At 38.6% G+C, this 20,858-nt stretch overlaps 1 protein-coding gene across 1 annotated transcript in view; it reads left to right on the forward strand.

Moving 5' to 3' along the window:
- Positions 1-3,297: 3,297 nt before the first annotated feature.
- Positions 3,298-20,858, forward strand: part of hdac7a (histone deacetylase 7a) — a 105,813-nt gene continuing 88,252 nt past the window's right edge. Inside the window, exon 1 of the mRNA XM_007575574.2 lies at positions 3,298-3,494. The gene's annotated coding sequence lies outside the window, so the exon portion shown is untranslated. The remainder of the gene's footprint in view (positions 3,495-20,858) is intronic.

A 20,858-nucleotide genomic window follows, 5' to 3' on the forward strand; every position in this document is an offset into this window, starting at 1 on the left:
TCATTACACCCGCTGTAGTTTCTGAACATTCAATAAACGACAAACTTGGACTAATTACCTCATTTGTTTGTGAGTATACGTCACAACAAACATCAAATAGGACAATGTATTTCATTAAGTTTTAACAAATTCTACCGTGATAATTATGTGAAATTAAATTAATTATATCCTGACTTCAGAAGATTTGCCTTTACCTTTACGGGCTCTTTGGTTCCTCCTATCAGTCTGTAGTTTCTCATATTGAGGTCATCAAATCAAATTTCAGATCTACCATGACTGACACCTGCTGGTGTCAGGTTTGCAACCAGCTTCTGACTGAGAAACCAGTAACGTCCTACCAGTGTCAGAATCTCACTGAGGAAGAAACTGCGTTAGGTTTTCTGTCACTTTATTATTTCTGCTATAACTGATGTATATTTGCAAATAAAATAAGTCAATAGAGTTTAATTTGCAATTTTTATGTCTTTGTGTCATGAGGTAGATCTCAGGCAGCTGGTGAGAGAAAAAGTAGATCTTGCTCTCAAAAAGTTTGGGCACCCCTGTTCTACACCATTAGAAATAGAGTCACTAATACTGACAGGCTGTATTTGATTTCCAGGTGATAGTCAAATATCTGACAAACAACATCAGACTTCATATGCTACCTAAGAACTCATACATTCATAAAATGCTAGCCGGTTCTTAAGTAAACATCTTGTTCTAACTTTTTGTTCACTCTGATACACATTCTCAAAGATACACAAAGGTTGACCTCCAGGGCAGTAAATTGAATTAGTGGAGTGTATAACAGCTCCTTGTGAGTGTAATCAGTGCAGGCTCAGGATACAAGGCCATTGTAAGTCACTGTGGTCGGAGCTTAGACAGCCAGTAACCACTGGGGCAAGCTGCCCTTATCAGTAGACATGGTTATAACTGTGTTTGTGGGTGGGTAGTAGTGAGGTATGTGTGGAAGTCATGACCAACTGATTGCACAGGGAATACTTGAAATGGTGTTTGGGTGAGCCTGATGGTGACACAAATATGAACAAGAATGTGCAAAACGGTTAAAAACTATTTTTGACATTTTTTCCTACAGAGGCACAGAAATGTACTGAAGCCCATTGAGTCGATGCAATTGAGTATTTAATTATTTTCCTTGGAAAGGTTGCCTTTCTTGTGATAACAAAGGATTTTTAAATAACATTAAAATATAAGTTTCTTCTTTATCAAAGATAAGTTCAGTCATACTACTCCCAATTAATCTGAAAATATCACATCAAGGAACACCAAACAACATGTTACAAATGCTTAACTTCACATACCGTTACTCAGTTCCAGTCAGACATTTACATAGTCTTAGCATTTCTTTAAAATGTTGGACTTTTAATAACTAATTTCAAAAGTTTTTGGGAGGATGGACTGTTAATGCAACAAAGGCTTTTCAGAAATTAACATTGGGAGCACAGGTGCAAATTTATTGTTGATTTTCTCCACTACATAAAGGCTGAAATGTGTTTGTAATTCTGACTGGAAATTTGACCACTCGTGGACATGAGAATTTTTCATAGGGTTAATGTCAGGGTTATCCAGAAGCTTATTTTTTTTATGTTGCTTAATATTGGTGTCCAGTTGTCACAAAACAAAATGTGCCCACATTATAAAAATCTCATCCATACTGTCACCGTTTTAAGCTAGTTGAAAGGAAATCAGATATGATGTCCAGGAAGATTATCATAACGTTTGCTTATCAAAAACTGGAAGATGCAGGAATACCAGTGTCACTGTCCACAGTGAAACAAGTTTGCCATAAACAAGGACTAAAAGTGTGCTAATCAAGGAAGAATTTCCTACTCCAACATTCAAATCTTCAACTTGGACTGATATTTGCATCTGCCCACATGGACAACCCAATTGCCCTTTTGATGGAAAGTTTTATGGCCAGATGAGACACGGAATAAACTATTTGACCATGACAGTCAAATACCGCTTATTACACCACTACCATACTGTAAAGCATGGTAGTGGTGTAATAAGGGTTTGTTAAGTTGCAAATTCTGAACTGGTGCTTTGGACAAAAAGCTTTCATTCCAGTACTTGTGGATTTTTCTGTAGAATGTAACTCCTAAATATTTGCGGAAAATATTTGAAAGAAAAAGGAAGCTAAAATCCAGCCAATTCCCGAGTGCCATTCATTTTGCTTGGTGTTGATTGGCTGTACCCTGAAGATTGGTGATAAGGAAACCAGTGGATGTTAGCTTTTGTGGTAGCACCATGATGGTTTCCACTTAGCGTATTAATGCATATTAAGGTATACTTGGTGTTTGAATTATTAAAGTGGGCAGTTATAAGTGTTTTTAGAGGGAGGACTCAAGAATTCACAAATTTTAGCTCTTCACAGGCAGCTGTGGTCACCATGAATACTGGGGATTCACGGTAACTAAACTTAAAATCAACAGGTAGAGAGGAATGAGCACAAATGGTTGTTTTATCAGGCCAATAATCCCTAACACTCATCAAAGCTGATTTTAGAATGGATGAAACAGGCTAGCATGAACCTTCTGGAATGGCCCCAACCTCCACCCCTTTGTAAATGTACATTCTAAGCTTAAAATCCAGTCAAATAACCAAAATTATATCCTTCAACACCTTGAGAAACTATATCAGTTATCCATTGCGTGCTTCTTTAGGAATGCCTCGACGTTTCACACTTGTGAACCTAATACCAGCGCTTTCATCTTGTGATTAACACTTAAACAGTTATATTTTTTCCTGAAATGGTATTTCAACATCCAGTGGTAACAACAGTGGGAATAAGAATAACCTCCTGGATGTTTCCAGTATCGTTGTTGAGCACAGACTGCAAACTCTGTTTTCCACTGCGGATGTCATTGTTTTTTTCACTGTCTGTTAATTATTTTTGTGCTGGTATTTAGCCTCCTTCTGATATAGTGTTTCCTGCTATTGTCTTTCTACCAGGCTGGCTGTCTTTGGACTTGTGCCAGCCAGTCCCTCCTACCTTAACACACACACGCACGCACACACGCACGCACGCATGCACGCACGCACGCACGTACACGCATACACACATGCAAACACACATTCATGACTGTGAACACACATACTCTTTGGTCTCGCTATTCTTTTTCTCTACCTCCTCTTGGCACATGAGAGAAAACACAAGAAGTCAGCAAACCAGCTTGATGTGTGTGCGTGTTTGCATGTGTGTGAGGAAGGGAGGGAGGGAGAGAGTCCACCCATCTTCTGAGGTTAATCTCTTTCTCTCTCTCTCCCTCTCTCTGTTTCGCTCTCTCGTTTACTCCGTGCCTTAGTCTCTCCCTCCCTCTTCGTCTTTTGTTGCGGCCCCTCACTTTCTCAACACTTGGCCAGAGGGAACTGATACTTCGCCTGGACCACTGTGAATGTCTTGTTTGAGTGCCTTGTCTCCACTCCAGAGCTTTGTGGATATGACTGATGAGACTTCGTAACACACTCCCCACGATGCGCAAAGCAAACTGGTAAGGCAGGAAACTGGAAATCTGTCAGATTTGACGTTTGTGCTGCTATCTGGAGAGGAGCATAAGATGCAAAATACCTCTCTGTCCACCTCTCTCCCTTCTCTTCCTTTGCTTTGGCCGGTTGGAGTTACTCAAGTTACCGGCTTCCTCCTGTTGTATGAGCCCTGCGGTTTGTGTGCAGCGCTCTTAGGGCGCTCCCACGCTCCCCCAAAGAGAAAGATAGGAAGGAAAACAGCGACAAGCATTTCACAACTCCAAAAGAAGTGGGAGATGCATGCATGGTTTTTAACCCCCACGTCTCTTCTGGGATGTCCTTATCTGTGCAAACATACTTTTAACATTTGTAAATAATGTTTGTCACTTTTTGCATGCCTCTTTGGCTGTTTTTTTATGTGTGTGTGTGTGTGTGTGTGTGTGTGTGTGTATTCTGGACAAAACCTTCCTCTTTTCCTCCAAGGTGGTGGAGAGGCTGAGGTGGTGAGAAAATTGGAAACAGAGCCACCCACAGTGGAAGTGAGTCAGCCCAGCATTTAGTGGTGTGTTGACTTTGGAAATGGCAGAGATTGAGGTGGTGGGGGGGTCCATGTGTTTGAGGGCTAGGGGGGGTAAAAATATCTATAATGTCAGAAGAAAAGCTATCCATAAAGTGTCTATTTGTTCACATTTTCTGCTGAGTGGTTTCCAAATTCTTGAGTTGCAAGTGTCAGGCGAGAAAGAGATGGACAGAAGAAAGAGAAGGGAGGAGAAGAAGTGGAAGTCAGGGGCTGTTTGTAAAGGGAGGGAGCGGCCTGTGTCCATCTGGGACAATCCCCAAGTGCTGAAAGCTTCCCCACCCTGATCCCAAACATCTCTTTCCCCCTCCCCCTCTGTTGATGTCTTCCTAGTTTACTCTCTTTTTATTCTTCATAATAAACTACACAATGATACATTTCCTTTGTTTCTGCTAAATGGATCCAGATTCTAGCAGTGCTTGTTTCAATTTCACCTTTGTGGTCACACAGTGCTTCTTTCTCAACTCACCTTGTGTGGATAAGCATTCACTCTGCTTTCTATCAACACAAAACAAATGTTCATCTCAGTACAATAAATGCCAAAGAAATGTGAGTATTTCTGTAATAGGGAGCAGAAAAAACTTTAACATATCTTAGAATTTATGGAGATATTTTTTAAAATCAGGTGGATGTCTTCAATTTGACTTTTAAGCCATCAAAACAACTTTATCTTTATCCATTTTTAAAAAAACATAACTTGCGTGTATTCAATCATATTCCCATTGATGCATCTAGTTAAAACCAAGCTGCAAACATGGACCAGGTGTCCAGGCTTGGACTGCAGAATACTTTGAATTACAGAGTTCATGATGGATTTAAGGTCTGCAAATACTGAGTTCCTGTGGCCATTAAGTGTAGTTCAAATAACTTACAACACATGCTACCTCAAAGGGGCTTATAAGACTAACACATCCAAGTTACTTGCATAACTAGATTATGAGCTCAGTCCTATCATATCAAATCCCAGTTGAGTTATGTCTATTCCAGTTTGACCCCAAAAACTATACAATGCAGGAAAACTTCTTGCATAATGCCAAGCGGTAAAATGTTGTTTGGATAAGGAAGGCCATTTGGTTACATTGAGTTTACCAGTAGTACATCTGGTTGTTGATCACATGACTCATGATTTGAAAAGAGTGTTTCCATTGCAGTTTTACAAAATACACAAATTTTGATGGGGCCAAAAACCACCTCCCCTTTCAAGAGTTTTTCTACATAAAAACTTGTTTTTTTTTTTTTCGAAACTGCTGCGTTTCCATGAAGCAAATTTATTTTTGAAATGTCAAATTGCCCAATTTTAAGGTTAACGAAAAAGTCACAATTTAGAAGCGTGATTGCTTCTTTAATTGTTGTCATATTTTTGTCTTGGCTTTGAGCTAGCACACACCTGAAAGCTCCAGGCCAGCAAACCAACATAATAAGTCTCTCAGGTGCTGATGACCTGACTGCTACTTACCTTCCTAATCCCTCTAAAAACAACAAAAGTTTAGTTTTCACACTTGCGCATGATGTGTGTATACCACATTTTTGTTCCTTTGACGTCATATTTATCTTTTTTAAAGAACCTGGCAAGAGATCATAGATTATTTTAACCAAATTTTGCAACAACTCAAGTCTTCTGAAGTCCTATTGTTATGTAGGGAAGTGTCAATGATGTCAAGCAAAATAAAATCTAAAAGGAATGGCGTGCATTATTTTTATTGAGCCCCATGTACTCTGTTAAACCCCCCATACCCCCCCAAAATCCAATAATTTTACCACTTATTGTGTGTAATTGGATACACACAATAAGTCTAGAGATCCAACTTTTCTGTGAAGGCTTCTGAGGTTTGCTAGAGAGTATTAGAGAACAGAAAACATCACAAAGATCAGGGAACAGAGCAGACAGGCCGGTTGTGGTGAAGTTAAAAGCAGGATTAAGTCATAAATCCATAGGAAAGCTATTAATTGTGCGCTTCCTCATGGAAAATTGGCAAGATAAAAATATTGTTAAAGAAAACAATGTGTCAGAAAACTACCATTGCATTCTGACTGAACACACTACTCCTACAGTGAAATGTGACGGTGGCAGCAACATGGTGTGGGACAGACATGCTGTTGAGATTTGATAGAAAGTTGAATGGCGGTAAATAAAGAAAATGCATCTCTGAAGCATTCTGCAACCTGAGATGCAAAAGAATGCATCAGATCAAAGCATATTTACATGTTAGAGTGGTCTAGTCAAAGTTCAGATCTAAATATATTTGATGCTTTTGTACTTTGTTTTTGTTTTATCTTGGCCACGATATACTTAAAATAGATTAACCGTCTCAATGGATTTCCTTCCTGAAGAAATGAAGATCTGTGGGAAAAAGTTGGAAATTGATGTCTAATTTGTCTGAACAAATTTCAAAGAAGAAATTTCAAAGAAGAAATAGCAAACATTCCACATTTTATAAAAATAAAATTAAAAAGAAAAAAAGAAAACATATTTCCCTCCATTTCAAAATACACTCTACTTTATGTTGCTCTATCACTTAACATCCGAGTGAAAAGCATTGAGTTTTGGTGTAAAGTTATTATGAAAAAGTTTGAAGTTATGAAGACTTTTGCGAGGCATTTTATTTCAAAATAAACTAGCAAGTAAATGAAAGGAACAAAAAGCAACACCTACTTCTATAGATGTTTTTTTATTTCCTTATTTCCAAACAAAAATAAACCTTGACTGCCTCTTCAGTCCCCTCTCTTTGTCGAGGTTACTTGACCTACCTCTCAGCTCCTCTTCCTCCTCCTCTTCCTCTTCCCTGCTTTCCTCCTTCCACTCAGCCTGTGTGTCCATAGTGATAAGGAGACATCAACGGTAGCACTTCCTCTTGCCAGAGGAAGCAGGAAGTGTTGCTTTTCCACCACAGCCCCTCTGGACAAACGCTGCACTCTGTCCACCTCACACATGCACATCCATGCACATACACAAGCACCTCTGCACTGACAATGACTTCAGTATGTTGTTGCTCCACTGAAAAGTTTTTTTTCTATTGTTGTTATGGGAAAGCACCTGGGAAGCAGGACACTTTATGCCTCTTTGACCTCTGGGTTTGGCTCTCAGGTCAGAGGATGATTGGCTAATTATTTCTCTAATCACAGAGTGTGTTTTGTTTGCGCCAACTTTGGCCACACAGGCCAAGGGTGGCGCTATTGAGCTTAGAAAAACGCAAACAACCGTCCAGCACCTACTTTACAATTTACAGCTTGGATTAAATGTATGTGGAGCCAGAAAACAACAAACCGGCACAACAAATGATGGGATGCATTATATTAGTATTCATTTTTCTTTATGTTTGGTGCTGTCCAAAATTTGCTGACATTTTTCCTTACTAAGTTATTCCAAAATAATCTTTCAACTATATGACATCTGTGGTTGGAAAACAATGATAATTATGATGTGAGCATAAAATTTAGGGATTTTATTAGAACGGAATAAGGAAAGAATTCACAGGCAAGGGGTATAATCTTTTTTGTGTGTGTGTGTTTTGTGTTTTTCTATTTTTCTGCTGTTTGGCTTATGAGGTCATTTATCAGACAGGAAAAGAAAAAATGGTCAAAATAAGTGCAAGTGGTGGATTTCTCTGCATTTACTGTGCCTTGTGTAACTGTCATGTTAAAATGAAAAACTGCAGTTTTGGGGATCTCATGTGATAGGCCAAGACAGAGAAACACTTCATGGTGTGGTAGGCAGAAAGAAAATACATATGTTTTTTAACAAATCAAAATCAGTAAAAGTTTGCATTTGGCCCCATTTACTCTGACACTAATAAATAAAATTAAAAACACTGCATTACACTGTGATTTTTAGTTTAATGCAGAGTTCTGTGAAGGTCTTGTAAGTTTATTAAAGTATATCAGTAAATAAATAGCATCATAAAAGCAAAATTCTAGGGCAAAGTTAAATATTTTTGGACTATGTGTAAAATAGTCATGCAAACAAAATGAGCAGCCATGTGCATTAATTCTACACTGCAAAAGCACAAAATCTTACTAAGTATTTTTGTATAGTTTCCAGTGACAATATCTTAGTACTCTTGAAATAAGACAAAACTAACTTACAAATAAGTCTTCACTAGGATAGGAGCTCGTTTTAAGTCAATCATTCCCTAATATTGATGAAATTGTTTTTTGAAAGTGAAATATTCTGCCAATGTAACAAGATATTTTCCAGTATTATTAGTTTTAATGTCTTGTTCCACTGGCATATTATTCCAGTTATATCTGTTAATTTTTTTCTTCAACAGTAAGGAATTACTGTCTTATAACAAGCCCATGTATCTTCCTGAAAAGTTACTTGTAAGTTAGTTTTGTCTTATTTCAAGTGCACAGAGATTTTCAATAGAAACTTGAGCAAAAATACATGGTAAGATTTTGTGTTTTTGCATTGTAAAGATTTGCCCATGTTATTACATCCAATAGACTGAAGCTGCTTTCCAATCAGAGCCACTGAAAACCAAACCTAAGAGAAAACAAAGACAACAACAAAGCTTGCGAGGAGAAGAGATTTGAGGTGATTAGGAAATATTGGAGATGTGAGCTTAAACTATGGTCGGGTCAGGAGTCAAGAGGGGTCAAGGGGTCAGAATAGGCCCAGCAGCTCAACTTAGAACAGGATATCCTGCGAGGAAAAGTCATCTGTCTCTGTTTCTCCCTCATACGCTCTCTAAAGTTTCCCAGAGAGGGCACAACAGCAAGGAGAAGTGTAAGCTTTCACTGAAAGCCCTGGAGAAAACCCAAGTTCATCATTCATCAGTGACAGATAGTAGACACAGATATGGCGTTCTCCATCTCCTAATAAACTCGTAGTGTGGAATAAAGGCTTTTTATAGTGTATAATTTAAGCACAAAGATGTTTTATGCTGTTACCATCCACTTGTATCCACTTTGCCAAGGCAAATTTCCCTGCTAGTTTATCTTCCTGCATCTTATCTTAGCCAGACAGGTTGTGTGTGAAGATTATGAATCATCCCTGTTTTATTAGAATCATAGTCAAACATAACATTGATATTATCTGGCTGAGAGCTAAGAAAACAGTTGAGTTGAAAAATGATCCCAGAACCACTCCTACGTTTTTCAGTTTTTTTAATCTGGCTGCTTAAGATCTCTGAACAGGAATGGGACTCTGTCCAATGCTATCACCTGCTGAAGTCATGCAGATCTGTTGCTTTTCCAAAGATCCAATCACAACAAAGTTATTCGATCTCTTGCAGCACCAAATAATCACAGAGGTATAGTAAAGGGTAGAAGATTTTTCTTTCATCGCACATCTAAGAGGAAGATTCTAAGATTAAATACATTCTGGTTTATTTGCTTGAAAATAATATTCTTCTGCCAGAATGGTAGATATAAACCTGTAGACTTAGTCAGAAAGGCTCATCGCAAACCCCAGTTAATCTCCATGGCAACCATTCAGCTGTGCAAAACGCCTGGATGGACCTAGCCCCGTCTTCACGACGCAGCTCCTCTTCTGAGTTACAGTTTCCAATCCTCTGAGCTTCTGTCTCACAGAGCAGGTCTTCCCCGTAGCTCCCCCAGACTACTGCTCCTGCAGACTGCAGACTAGCCAGCAACAATTAGCAAACGGCACATTTGCTGAACATTTGCTGAACTAATAATATGAGCTACTTCACATTGCAAGGCTGGTAAAAACTTTGTTAAAGGGTTAATAGAGGAGCCATGTTATAACTTCCTGAAGGCGGAGCTTCAGAAAGAACAGGACTTTTTAAATAGAGAGAGGCCCAATTTCAAGTCATTAAATTATAAAGTAAGATTTCTTTTAAGCCATATTTGACCTATATAGCAGTTTTTGCGTAGTTACTTGATAGTTGTATAAAATGGCACAGTGTGCCTGGAAAATACATTATACTGTACCTTTAAAAAAATCTGGATTAGATTTAAATCAATGATATCAACTGAATCACACTCATTCATTTGTTTTCACAAGATGAACTCTTACAACAACAGTTAAGTATTTATGGATAGAAAATTTGGAAGCGACAGGATGTTTTACTTTAATTCAGGACAAAACCGTCTGGTGAATCAGGAGGAACTAGTCAGCGTTTTTATGAACATGACCAGCTGGTATTTACAGACTGCGCTTGGTTGTTTATATCAGCGCCATTCACAAAATTCCAATCTGTGTTTCACACAAACACCAACCGATGTGTGAAACAGCATTTTCCAAATGAGACCGGAAATTTTAAGACATCTGTTAACAGTGAAAACCAGCTCATGGGATTCATTCAAACAGTCTCCCTGCACTGCGATCAGTTCAGTTCAGTTTGTTTTCAGTTCAGTGTGAACTTCATTGCCTTATGAACTGGGTTTAGCACCATCCTTGTTTTGACACCAAAACTGCTTTGATGGAAAACCCCTACATGTGTCACTGCATGTTCATTAGCATAGTGTGTGAAATTGTCTCAGCTGAGACATTACGAATAGACCAAGTCTAAACATATCATTTATTAAATAAAAACTAATGCAGCAACACATCTCCACTCTAAATGAAACATGAAACAGTATTTTATTTTGGACATACTCCAAAATAAAACTTTTATGGTAATAGACATTTCAACCTGCTGTAGTTGAATTGTAGAATTGTAATAATAATAAAAAAAGTAACTTTTTAATTAAATTAAATTAATTTTGTTTTTATTTTAAAAAATATTAAAGACTTTAATTCTGTAACATTAACTTTAATTTTAAAGAATTAAAATGCTACATTATCTCTGAAAAGTGTACACCCTCCTGTTGAAATGTCATGTTTTTGTAATACAGAAAAAAATGATCACGTGAAAAGAAAGATAATTTTCCACAAATATTGTTGAAATGCAACAATTTCCACTGAACTAGGGGTGCTGTGATAGCACAGGGGTTAAACACAACCCACATATGGAGGCCTTAATCCTTTGACCCAATCACTGCAGGTTTGATTCCTGGCCTGGTGACCTTTGCCACATGTCTTCCGCCTTCTCTCATTACCCACTTTCCTGTCAATTCACTATCTAAAAAGGCCACTAGAGCTAATAAAACCTTTAAAAAAATTCAACTGAGCTAAATAAGCCAAAATATGCTATGAGGGATTAAAAACCTTTTATTTTAATCTAACAAGACATTTTCCCAAATTATAAATTAAATAATCTGCATCCAACAGAACTATTACCTTTTAATCAATATTAAGGAAATATTTACTCTGACCAATGCTCTATATCTTGATGAAATGTGACATGTAAATTTTCTTTGGCATATTTCAACTTTACTAAGACATTTACACTACAGACTAGACCTAAAATACTTGGTAATATTTTGTGTTTTTGCAGTATAAATAAGTTTTAAACCCTTTCCGATAAACCTCAGCAAAAGAAGCTCAACATTTCCTCCCATGGCATTCTGCTAAAATTTGAACAAAGGCTGCAGTTGGGTTTGTTTAAATGACTCCCTGAAGGATGACAGGTTGCAAAAACTGCATTGTAAACACTCTACTTGTGAGTCCATGTGACTTTGTGTTGCTTCACTTGCAGCCTAATTAGGCCTCCTGAATCCAAACAAACTCACAACTTTGTCACCAAGAAACAACAAACCCCTAGAATTGGACGGCACTGTGGAAAAGTAGCGCTCCAGTACCCTGCAACTATTGCCACATTTTCAAACACATTTTGATAATGCATCATCAGTTTTATCGTGTCAACTGAACATGCTTCCAACAAGTAATTTTTCCCCTTCAGTGAGACTTTGAATTTCCCCTTGTGCAACGGTTCTGGCTGAATACTCGTTAGTCTCATAATCATTTAGTCATGTCTACTGTTCTCACATTCATGTGCTCTTCGGTAAGGTGATATTTTCCGTAGAGGAACATTAACTTATCTCTTTTTTTTCTTTCCTACTGTTGGGTTTTATCATGACAAAGGTGAAAACAGAATTAGAGAGTGCAGGACTGAAAACGAGAGATGAGGAATGAGTTTAGAGATATTTTTAGGCCTGTCTGGGTGTTTCCTAGTCATACGCTCACGCTTCTCAGGGTTGTTGTTGTTCAGATTGGTGGGTGTTATAAGGGCTGACTTTTGATGCGATTAGAATATTGAGAGTTTCTCTCTGCATGGGTGTCTGCTGCCGAAATATATCCGGGATTTTCTTGTGGTTGCCATGGCTTCCTGCTTTATTTTGGCCAACTTAAAAGCTCTAAATATCCTGAGGGTGTAAAAGATCTGCAGCCTTTCATTACACACTCGTTTTTTCTCTGCTGTGGATGTTGAGCCTGAGTTCACTCACAGTTTAACTGATTTTTTATTTTTTTTAACAGGTTCAAATTAGCTTAAAATTAACAATACTTTCAAATAAAAAATTAAGCAGTTTCAGATATGTTATCACCAAAATTCTCTTTTGAGATCAATTTAGGTGGTGGTTGATTAAAAAAATGAAAAAGAGGTAAACATTTCTTTCTCTGAACTTGTGAGCGTTGTTAAGAGGTGATGATACGGTTGTAAAGTCATGGAAAATGTCTGTCAGCAACTTGCTGTTTTTCTGTGCACAAGTCATCAGGGCCCTCTGTGGGGGTAATCTCTTCAAAGTCACACACCATGGGAACAGCTTTAACACACTAAAAAAATGCACAGCCTGTTTAGGAACATGTCTGTTTTTGATTACTGTTTAAATATAGTTTTTTGTTGGTCATTAATTTAAAGATCTGCATAGAATCAAAAATGTGACAAAATCCTCCAATGGCTTCTGATTTTTGTAGCTTTCATTTGAAACGCTGATATATCTAACAGCACTCACAAGCAAAATCAAAAATCACTTTGATGGGGAAAAACTGAATTTTTCAAAAAGTGCTATGATGTTCCCATTTCATACGTAATGATTCATGGAAAGACGAAACAAATATAGATAAATTATTAATCATCTCTGTTTTTGACTTTCAGCCTATCTGACCACTGACTGTAAATTACCATTTGTGTGAAACCAAGAGTTTTTACATGTACTCTCTTCAGTCTAATCCTTTTATCCTCCTGGTGGACAGTACAATGCAATGCAATCCTATCTTATTTATAACTCACTTTAATGCTGCAGTATGTAACATTTACAAAAATATATTTTCTACATTAATTAAAACTGCCATTATTTTGTACAGTATGTTTTGAGACAGTCTGTTAAAAAAAAGGATCTCATCCAACTCCTCCCTGTGCTGCTATTGCTTTATGAAAAAATGCACCACTCCCTGTCAAAAACAACCAATCAGAACCAGGGGGAGGGTCTTAGCGCTGTCAATCAACCTTATGCTAATGGAGTAAAAACGACTTATCCATCCATGAAATCCATTTTATCCGCAATCTTTAGTGGCCATGCTAACTAGCTATGTTGTGGTGAACCAGCTGTAGCTTAGCAAAGAGCAAGCGGAAAGCGTGAGCACGAGAGTGATTGACAGCGCTAAGGATTTCAGCCAGCAGCAGAAATTTGTGAAACATCTGCACCGATCAGGCTTTTCCTGGCCTATATCAATTTCAGGTTTTTATTGATGTCTGACTTCCTAATCTTGATTTACTTTCTCGGCACTTATAAACTTGTGTATAAATTGTTAAATGTCACAAATAACAGGTAAAAAGGGAGGAAATGGATACAGGTCCAATGATAAAGGACGTAGTTTTAGCAGCTCAGGGAGGAAGTGGAAGACATTAATCTTTTCACAGATTATCTATCTCTTTTAAACCATCACGATGGTGACAGTTTTAAAAAACATATGTAAAAGACATTTTTTAAAGGTTACATGAAGCAGCTTTAAAAGGGATTTCAGGATAGCAGTTACACTCTGCAGTTGAACAGTGTTGAAGAGTTTTAACTTTTCTTCATTTGACCTGTTGATCAAATAAAACTGTCAGATTTTGATCTCTAGGTTGAACATCACAAGCTTGTACTGACATGAACTCATTTACAGTAGCATGTGCTGCAGGTCAGGCTATGACAACCTCAACAACCAGCTTCAAACATGTGTTGCTTTGCACTGCAAGGCTGCTGTTTAGGCTGATGTCTAAATCAGTGATGCTACTACAAATCTTATGCTTTTACAGAAATTATACGCTTTATGGCAAGATAATGCCTGAAATTTTAAATCCCTTCGCTACAGCGTTTTATTTTGTGGCTTCAGCACATTTTCAGGGAGACCGGACCCGTGATGTGTAAACGTGTAATCTTCCTTACAGCATTATGAGCACTTGTTACTTTAAGCAGACCTGTAGCTTCTGCAGCTTTCATCAGCTAGCTGAGGCAGACCTTAAAAAGAGGGAAAAAAATCTTCTCTTTCTTGAAAGTGAAAAATTTTCCAGTGCTGACATTACCAGAAACTAACTACACTGCAAAACACAGAGTGATACCAAGTATTTTTGTCTAGTTTAGTGTAAATGTTAGTACACTTGAAATAACATAAAACTAATTTACAAGTAACTGTTCAGCAAGTAGAAGCTTGTTTTAAGTCAACCCTTAATATTGATTAAAAAGGACAAGTTCCATTGACAGATTTATGGGAATAATGTCTTGTTAAAAGTGAAATAATCTACCAGTGGAACTTTTTATAAATATTAAGGAGTTGTTTCTAAAAAGAATCTCCTATCTTATTGAAAAGTTACTTGTAAATTAGTTTGGTCTTATTTCAAGTATACTAAGATATTTGCACTAGACACTAGGCTAAAATTATATGGCAAGATTTTGTGTTTTGTGGTGTAACACACACCCCGATTCCATCTGTCAGGCAGAGACTCAAATATGTAAACATACACGTGCACGTGGATGTCCATCAGCACAGAAAATACAAACATGCAGAGATTACATGTTTTTTCCTCTTTCCAAATATTTTCCAGGCTTATTATTTTTATCTTCTTTGCTCTTGTGTTTACTTAGCCTAGCAGAGATAAGAAACCTCTTCCTCGTTTCTATCTCTCTCTCCCTAACTTCATCATGTCGTCTTCCTCTGTATTCCCCGGCTCCTTCCCTTCTTCCTTTCCTTTTTCCTTGTTTCTTGTTCCTGCTCTCCTCCTTGGCTGCTCCCCCTCTCATCTGTTCTTTCCTCTCTCTCTGTCTCTCATGCAGCATTCTTTGCATTCCTTCTGGCTTCTTAAGGGGAAGGACCCCGCTGGCAGACCAAGGCCAAACATTATTACAGTTCTCTCCCCCCCATCTGATCCCTCCTCTTCTTTTCCTCTATGACCTTTCGTTCTATTGCATCTGTGTTAATTCAGTTTTTTTCCAGATATTTGGTTCAGGAAAGTACGAGGCATTCACCAAAACTTCTATCTTCCCTAATTACAAGAAATTAGGGGTCTTATCATTCAATGTTACATAAAAGGAGGCTCATTCATGTTTACTCAAGTAAAAAAAGAAACCTGACCTCGTAGCGTCTTATGATGGCATATGAATGTGAGACAGAGTAAAGTCTCAGCTTTCCAGTTTTCTACAGACTTATTGGTGTCAGTTGTTGTGTAGAAGCTGAAGCACATCTCTGCAGGTGGGAGGCAACTTTGTAGCACACAGTTGACCACATCCTGCCCCATATAGTACCGAAAAAAAGCACCGCGTACGTCAGAGTGGCTGTTTTTAACTGTATCACTTCATTTTAATTTACATCTGAAGGATGACTGATCAGGTTTCTAACACTGCAGTTTTTCTTTGCACAAGCTGACATTGCTTCAGTTTTGGACCGTTTTCTCCTTATCAATACCTCTCCCCCTTGTTCCATATTTGGTAACATTGCAACCATGTATTTATTTTATTGATGTGATTTACAGATTGTAAGCAGTGCTTCAATGTGAAGAGCATGGAAAACAATTCAATGCGTTCCATGCATTTATTCTTTCAAATGTCTTTTTATTAATTCTTAGAAATAGATACGGTACAAAACCATAGCTATCTTTTTTTTTTTTTTTTAGAAGATTTTAACCCACAAATAAGTTCCCAGACAGTGGACACACACAGAGACACACACACACTTAACTAAAATGAGGTAAAATAAATAACATTTGCACAAGTTCCACACATTTAAGACAAAAATTTAAATTTGGAACTTGTGCCGTACGTTTTTAGTCATTTTTACCTTGAAGATCTCTTCCCTTTGTTTAGCTCTGTCTGTCTTCACATCATGTATGACCAGGTTCCCCCTCCCACAGCATTATAGAATAGGATGTACTTTATTGATCACCAAGGGGAAATTGCTTATTCGCTGACAAGCTACTCCCTCTGAGGTATTAAATATCAATAATGCAAATATAGCCGTATGAGACAAGGTTTATAAAATATATATACACCTAAGAGTGATGAGAGAGTTCAAAATGACTGAATATATGTAAATAAATAAATAACAAGCATGCACATGCAAATATATCAATCAATAAATAATCTATAAATGAGTACAGAAAAAAATTTGAATTAATTAGTTCAGGCTTGGGCATTGTAAAGCCTAATGACTGAAGGCAGAAATGATTTTCTGTGGTGCTGTGTGGTGCACTTTTGTTAAATGAGTCTCTGACTGAAGGTGCTCCTGTATCCGGCCAGCACGTCATGGACAGGATGAGACTCGTTGTCTCATCCTGTCCAAGATGCAGGGCTTCTTGCAGGATCCTTCTCTCTGACACCACTGTCAGAGAGTCCAGCTCTCTGACACCACTGTGCCCTTTTGACACCAGAACTGCCTGACGTTGCTGCCCTTCTGGATCAGTTTGTTCAGTCTGTTGGTGTCCTCTACCTTCAGCCTTCTGCCTCAGCACACCACAGCATACAGGATGGCATTGGCAACCACAGACTCATAGAGCATTCTGAGCAAAGTCTGGCAGATATTGAATGACCTCAGCCGCCTCAGAAAGTATAGGCGACTTTGGCCCTTCCTGTACACAGCGTCAGTGTTCTTGACCAGTCCAGTTTTTTGTCAATGTGGACATCCAGATATTTATAGTTCTCAACAATGTCCACACTGACCCCCTGGATGGTAACAGGGGTCGCCGGCATCCTGGTCCTCCTTCTCAGATCCACCACCAGTTCCTTGGTCTTTGTCACATTGAGCTGCAGGTGGCTCAGCCCACACCATGTGACAAAGTTGTCCACGGCAGCCCTGTACTCAGTTTCATCACAACCAGCCACAGCTGAGTTGTCTGAGAATTTCTGGAAATGACAGGTGCAATAGCTGAAGTTGGATGTATAGAGCGTGAAGAGGAAGGGAGACAGGACAGTCCCTTGTGGAGATTCTATATCGCTGACAACACTGTCTGACACACAGACAATGGTCTGTTCGACATGATGTTAAGTGTTAGTTTTCCAAAACACATAATGACTTGCATGTACTTCAAAAAGTTCCATAAAGGTCAGGTATGTGGAGCACATGACTAATAGTTGCCTCTCACTCCTCCAGACTTACTGGCTTCTTGCTGATATGATTAATGTTCCCTTGTCTGGCCTGTTGGGTTATTAGGACCGCCAAACAAACGTGCTAGTCTCGCGCTAGGAGGACTCATAGCTCGTGGTCTTTTACCAAAGACAAAATAGAAATCATAAAACCACTAAAATTTGATGCCACTCTATTTTTGGTTACATTTCATGAAGAAGGAAGTTGCATGCAGTCTTCTGAGGTGTTCATGTTCCCTTCAGTTGTTCTTGGTGTAGCACCACCACAGGCGAGGAGGAGAAACAGTATTTTTTTTAATACTAGTTTGGTTGGTTTGACACAATGCAGCATGAACGCGAACCGCAGGAGCTGAAAATGTAACAAATGCTGTAATTTTGGTCCCCAATGGAACAGAGTCTACTAGACCATCAAGTGCTAAATCACCCTAAATTACACAAAAGATGAGCCTATAAAGATAATTTGTTACACAGGCATATCAGAGTATGGGTTCCAAATACAACATTTATTCTACAGTTCAGATTATTTGCAAGCAAAAAGAAAATCACGGTTTTCCTTCCAAATCACTTCTTATTGATAGTGATGCTAGTTTATGACAAAAGGAATCCCAAAAAGACGCATAGAGTTCATGATACAAAATGTGAAAAATCTTATAGTGAGCCTTTATTGACAGTAATCAGATACAGAGTGGGCTCAGACGGAAGGTGGGGGAAGACCTGCAGTGAGGATGGTATGGAAGGAAACCAAACCCCAGACAGCTGTGTAGAACCTCCATAAATTGGGGTGCCCATCCACCGCAACACCACCCATGTTCCCCCAGGTTTCTGCATTATTTTTTGACAGGAAAGCATTTGCCATTTTCTCCTATGCAGTCATTCATTTAGCATAAAATTATGCAATATTCTGATACATTTTTGTAGTTCAGTGAGTGAAAAAAAAACACTATCTGTCCTGTATGTAAACTTTTTGTCCAAGAAATAACCTTTTCTAGATGTTGTTAATGGAAAACAGCAACTGATCAGTGCTGGATGACATTTGTGTGTCTGTGCGCGTGTGTACGTATGCGTGTGTGCGCGAGCGCGTGTGTGTGTGTGAGAGAAAGAGTGTATGGATGTATTCCTCGCTCCCTGTAGGCGGATGCCTGCTGTGCTGCTTTTCTGTCACCCTGTGGTTTTTGTTATTTTTGGCTTCAAACCGGATGTGATTCAGACTGCATAGTAGATTGTGTAATTCAATGGACTAACCACATACACACATGTGTGCATGCACACACACATACACACCATAAACATATATTGTTCCACACACAAACAGATAAAACACACACGGAGAGAGAGAGGACTCTCTCTCATACACTGTTGCATAGCTTTGTACACCCACACACACACACCCATACACACAGAGGCACACTGAGGGTTTCTGGGAACGGCCTTGGGTCCCCCCCCCCACCACCCTCTATTCGATGAGGCACCCCGAGCGGACGGTGCAGCAGCACCAGCATAAGACAGACACACGCTTCTTGGTTTCAGTATTGGTCTGAAGCATCAGTTGATGACCCAGCTGACGCAAAGATCGGAAAAAAGGATAAAACGCATGCAGATGCTAGCACTCTATGGAAACTCGCGGACGGTTAAAAGTGGGGAAAAACATTCACAAGTACTAGTGAAACTCTTGTGAAAGGTCAGATTCTCATCCATCAAAAACACGTACCTCAAGGACAAAACACACAAGGATGCAAGATTAAATGTGAAGACAATTTCTAAAATCATTTTTACGCTTATTTTGCATCTGCAAACTCAACTCGATGCGGTTGTCATTAATCCTTGTTTAATTAAAACAAAGTTTTTATTTTGTGGCTTATTTCCTGTCGAATGATGTGTGTAACATTCAATTAAATTTCCTAGATTCACATTTAAGCAAAACATTTTACAGGATCTTGCTGACCACATTTCAGTGCGTTTACTGCTTCAAGCAAAACTGCCGTCTGATTCTTGGAAGACCGAGACGGTACATAGGCATTGCGTCAAATTGCTTGCCGCAGCCCGTGCATGGAGACTGTGAGTGTATGTGCTTGAGTGTGTTAGCGCTAACAGGATGCGCCACTTCCTCAAGCAGGGGCCGCCAAGCTTGCTCTGCGGGGGCGTCTAACAAAGGCAAGTACAGATTTGTTCTGAGTGCAGAATTAACGACGTTTGCTGGTGTCAAACTGCCGGACCAATTCCAGTCCATTCACACGCACGGCATCCAGCCTGTTGCTGTTACGAACCAAACAGTAACAGATTGAGAATGCAGTTTTTATTCAGACTGCAGAGAAAATTACTGTTAACTACAATCAAGTTTAACAGATATTACTTTGCTGCAAAGCAACTTACCGCATCAGCCTGCAAAAAATGTCATAGATGTTGGTATTTAAAGTGTATTAAAACCTAAAACTTGCAAAAACATTCTCCCAATAAAATAAAATCTGTTTAAGGATTAGTTGGTGAATACTAAGCAAACACATATAAGTCAGATGACCACTGATCTCTTCTTGGATTCCACTAAACCAGATTTCTTGAACTACAATCCCAGGGTCCAGTGTCCATTAGCTTCCACATGTATCCCTGATCAAACTCCTGAATCAAATGAATGGAGTACTTCCTCAGCACGTAGTTAAGTTCTGTCATCTTTGCTAATAACCAAATATCTGTTTCAGATTTGTTGCAGCTGAATTACGTTACTCTGCAGAACTGGAATTTAAGAACTCTGCACTAAATAATTTAACTATCAAATCTACTGAGCAAAAGTTATTTGAAAAATTATGATAATTCTAGGGGCCCTGACAGGCAGGGGGCCTTCTACAATTTAATTATTTATATTTTGTTCATAGAAATAAAATAAAATAAAAAATCAGGATCCTGTAAATACAAAATTAATCATATTGTATTTTCAAAGATTGTCTTTAGCAGTAAAAATGTAATGTTACCCCTCCCAGACCAAAAACCACACATCTGTTTTTGCCCTGAACCCCCCTGGATCTGCATGAAATGATTTGTTCCTGCTTGGAACGCTTCATGGTGACACTGTATTCAGCTGCAGTCAGTAGAAGCTGCATCTGAATACAGCTGCCACAAAACGACTGTGCCAGTTACTGTGCTGCTAAGAAAAGTTATAAAATCGGGTTTTCAAAAACAAATTAGAGAGAGGGAGAGAGAGAAAAAGGCAAGAGTGTTAATTTATAACCCAGTTTTTCTCCAAGAGAGGTGGGTAGACTGTGTGAGATTATCAGCCTTTTAGCATAATTAGCTTAGCTACAGACTACTGTTTGCCTCCATTTCACTAGCATTTAATGAATTAAGGAAAAAAATTACCAACATATTCATATATTTAACTTGTTCCCTGTGCCTTTTTACCACTTAACAAAAGATGAGTCAG

The sequence above is a fragment of the Poecilia formosa genome, unplaced genomic scaffold (assembly GCF_000485575.1).
Source record: "Poecilia formosa unplaced genomic scaffold, Poecilia_formosa-5.1.2 Scaffold381, whole genome shotgun sequence".
NCBI lineage: Eukaryota > Metazoa > Chordata > Actinopteri > Cyprinodontiformes > Poeciliidae > Poecilia > Poecilia formosa.